The following is a 4,740-nucleotide window of genomic DNA, read 5'->3' on the forward strand; positions in this document are numbered from 1 at the left end:
GCCAACCAAAAAAAAAAAAATAATCACCATAAGTACTCATCGATTTCAACATAATAATTTTCATGGTAGCAAAATATTGCCATGCTAGTTATAATATCAGAGATGGGAGCACCAGTTTAGCAGCTAGCAATATGAATTTAAGCGTATAACAAGAAAGTGTATATGACTGTTAGCATAATAATAACAGCAATAACAACTTTCATCATATTATACTTAACATACTAATTTCTTTTTAATAAAGATAAAGAAGTAGGATGTAATTGAAGGAGGAGTAAATTACTGTTAAAATATATAACATACATACATACATACATAAATTGGTAATGATTATTTAGCGCCCTATGTTTCATCGAATCGGATTAAATTTATAAAACAAGCATCAATAAAACAAGCAAAGTATAAAAAAAAACATAAGAAATTGAAAACATTTTAAAGCTTAAGTAATAAAAAAAACTGAAGAAAAGAGACGATAGGGGAAATGTAGGAGGTATAGAAAATCGAATGAGTGTGAGACTCGGCAGAAGCGAAATAGAATACAAAAATAAATAAGAAATACATTCATTTTCATTAATTGAAAGATTAATGGACCATCTGAACGAAAAACAAAAGGAAAAAAAAAATTTGTTTCATTGCTATTCCATAATGCTTTGCACGCAGTGTTCCCACTTGGTAAAAACAAAATGTATCTAATTTCGAGGAAAAAATGTATCCAAAATGTATCCAACCTCATAAAGCAGAATTTTTATACCAAGCCGTCCTATTGTTGGTTTTTTTATTTATAGTAAATTCCTTAAGAAATCACATACAACTTCTATTATATTTTAAATGTGTTAAAAGTTAAGGTCAGAAAAAACATATGTATATATTATGTTGTTGAACTATGTGCTAAAGACAATTCACCATTAAAACGGAAAAATTTTAAAAAATATATACAGCCAATGCATTTTCTATTACAACTAGCTTACTCCAAAATATTTCTGGTACGTTCTTGTCTAAATGTTCTAGATTTGAATACAGGAAGAGGCAGCACTCATTTAATAAAGCAGATTTCTTACTTTCTTCTAGTAAACTCGGAAATCTGCTTAGAAATGCCAGCAAATAACACTTTTGAAAGATAAAGCAATTACGCGTTTTAATATTAGCAGCATTTTAACAGTTTTGTAACATTTATTTAGTGTTTAGAGAATAAATGTATCCATATTTCAGCAAAATTTTGAAATGTGGCCAATTTCGGCATTTTAGCAGATTTGAGTATCTTTGTATCCAAGCTAAATTTAAAGCAAAAATTGTATCCAAATGGATACAATTGTATCCAAGTGGGAACGCTGTTTGCACGCAAGAAAACGAAGAAGAAACATCTTTTCTCTTAACATCTCTTAATTTTGTCAATTCTTGTCAATTCTTTATATAATATTATTAAAACAGAGAAAATTTTTCATAAAAATATGATTACAGTCACAATTACTCAATATCGGACAAAGTTTTACCCTTTCATCAATATTTTTAGCAAAAGGGTTTCCGGCAATTGATTTGCTATCAAAGTGGAAAACACAAAATCACAAAATCTCTAATTATTTTAAAATGATAAATTATGTCCATCGAAGCTGAGCAATAAACCATATTTAATGCTAGCTTAAATCTAGTATCTATAATGAAATTATTCATGATAACCGAAACTCTTCTTTCGAATTTATCATTTACCAATTGCCATTGTAAAATGTCATATATTTCATTATTTAGATTTATCTTGAGCATCAAAATACTAAAATATTTTGAAGAATCTTGTAATAAGTTTTTGTAAAGTTCATTGTTAAAAGCAGTAGACGGTATAACAATATTTTGTTTTAGTGTGCACTTTAATCTTTTAAAGATTTTTATGGTTGTTTGTTAAATTAAATTGAATTAGAAGTGAATTTAAGATAAATTTAAATGAAAAATTTAAAATTAAAACGAGCAATATAATATTAAGTGATGAGAATAGGATAAACGATAAAGATGCGTAGAAAGACCTTAAACGTGCCAGAGCGAGAAACAACTTAAACCGACAATAAGCAATGGCTACAAATTCGGAAAGCAATTCGTGTTTCTTAACTTACAGTAACATTAATCTTAAGCATTAATCTGTTATTAATCTATAAGCAATTCCGAAAGCAAGTTGATAGCTAATGGCCAGTTCGTGTTTTTGTCACTTTTGAATTTATATTTTGTTCAGTACTTATACAAGGGCACAAGACATCCTATTCATTGTATACTATGTCATTCTGTCGTTTCGATATTATTTAATGTTAGAAAAATTTGACCGATTTCAGTTCCAAATCACTGTATGCACATAATAATTTTCTTTATTTTCTTTATTTTTTACACTTTAATAGGTTCTTTAATAGGAACGATTATGTCTTTTTATAATGATGGGTTCTAAAGAATATTTTTGTGTGTTTATATGTGAATATACATAGTTATACATAGACATATTGCTAGCAAATTCTTTTATAATCTTATGTGATAACGCGGTGGCGGTCTAATAACAATATATTAAAGACGCTTAGAAATTATATAGAGAAAAGAAGTAAAATTCTATTCAATATTCTTTTTTCGTGGGTAGTTTTTCTTTTATATTGATATTTTTTTTTTCTTTTGGTTTTTATGATCTTTGAGATTATAATAAAGAAATTTTCATTTTTTTTATTTTAGCTGACAATAAGTATGGCTCATTTCCTCCCATTATTATTGTGCCATTCATTCATACAAACATACCATAAGAATATCAATAAGAGATCAACAAGCGTAAAGACAAACTGTGCATATGTTTGTGTATATATGTATATGTAGTATAAATATAATAACAATATGTTGATAGATTTGTTATTATGGTGTATGGGAAGTTAAAATGATTGTCATATTGGATGTCATTATTATTTTATTGTTTATTTATAGTGATATTGTACACAAGTATTCTTGTAAGTCATTATTTATAGTGTAAGGTTACGTTGTCTTTCTTATACTTTTAAAAAAAAATCTATTCATTTTTATTTAATGTTAAAAATGTAAAGGATTATGTTCACTATATTTAATATAGACGCTATATAATTCCTTTACATATTTAATAAAATCTATAGAATTTAAGAATTTAAAGTAGACATTGTTTAACTATTGAAGAAAAATGGAAATTATGAACATTTTATTTTGTTTAAATTGTTCCAGACAAATTTTTTATTTTTTTTTTTCGTCAAGTTTCTTGAATATTAAATTAATAAATAAGTAAAAATGAAAGAAAACAAAAATGCAAATTGAGGAAGAAATATTTTATTTTTAATTTGCAAAAGATTTACACTGCAAAAATCAATAAAATTATTATTCAGTTTAAGTACTTTAAGTACATTTTGCTTAAGAAGAGAAGCGAGCGAGAGAGAGAGAGGCAGGAGGAGAATTATAGCTGAGCAGTGTTATAAATTGATCAGAATATTTTAAAAGGTTTATTTTGCATATTAAATTTATGATTTTTTTAAATGTTTGTAAATTGTGAATATGCGATTTTAAGGAACTATTATTTTTTGACTTTTAGCATGAAATTTTTCGGCTGTTTTCAGCTTACCGTGTTTCAAATCATGTATTTTGTACGATAGATGTTGAAAGAAATTTGTCGAAATGGTATTAGTATGGAATGTATTTGAAATACTTCTGGGTACATTATTGGAATATATGTATAATATCTGTGTGAGCACGAAATATATAATGGGACATGCAATTTTTCAGTACATTGAAATGTTGTAGAATAGAGTCTCTATATCGCAAAGTAATTCATTTTGATAGAGATCTATTGGAATAAATTTATTTTCATAGAGAGCAAAATTTTCATTCAAAAAGTCATTTTTCTGTATAAGGTAATGCATCCAATGCGGTGTATTTATTTTACATTTGTTGAGATAAATTATTTATTAAATAAATACAAAATATTACGTTGAATATTTTATATCCACATAATTTTCGAACTTGATCTAGGTTCAAAAGAGGTGTACTTAATTCACCAGTCAATTAAACGCATAAATGTATGATTTCCTTATATTTTATGTTTTAATCCAATTGTGTCATTTTTGTTACCTACCCTTCCAGTCATTATTGTTATAAAGTAGCATAAGAATGCTGTTTAATTTGAGCATATGATCAAGGACATTTTGAGAATATCTTGTGAGAATTACATACTACATATTATAGGAATTACAAAATTTTTTTCATCTGATAATTCCGAATCTGATCACTGCTCACACGCTGGCTCGAAAATTAAAACGCCGAGTAAAGCAATTAAATATCAAAAAATTGTCAAAATTTTATAACAAATTATGAAAAATTTTATACTAAGTATATTTAGAAATATTCTTGAATTATAAAATTAAGTAAATTTATTTATTTAATTTTAAAACTGTGTCCTTTTACAAATTTTGCTAAATCAATTCAAATACAATTCACAATAATTTAACAACATTTTCTTTATACAAAAATAAATTTTTTTCAATCAATTCACTTCATAAACTCAATTGGAAGAAATAAAATCATAATATAGTTAAAAAATAATTATTATTGTAGAAATTGTTACAAAATAAACGAGAAAGGATAAAAAAAAAAATTATGACCTTTTTTATAGAATTTTGTTTTTTTACGAGTTCCTAAAAAGGCCATATTTTCTTTCCATGGCGTGTTTAAAATTAAAGAAACGTCCATACAGAAAAAAAAAGAATTGCAAGT

The sequence above is a fragment of the Condylostylus longicornis genome, unplaced genomic scaffold (genome assembly GCF_029603195.1).
Source record: "Condylostylus longicornis isolate FDR11 unplaced genomic scaffold, ASM2960319v2 ptg000009l, whole genome shotgun sequence".
NCBI classification, from domain to species: Eukaryota; Metazoa; Arthropoda; class Insecta; order Diptera; family Dolichopodidae; genus Condylostylus; species Condylostylus longicornis.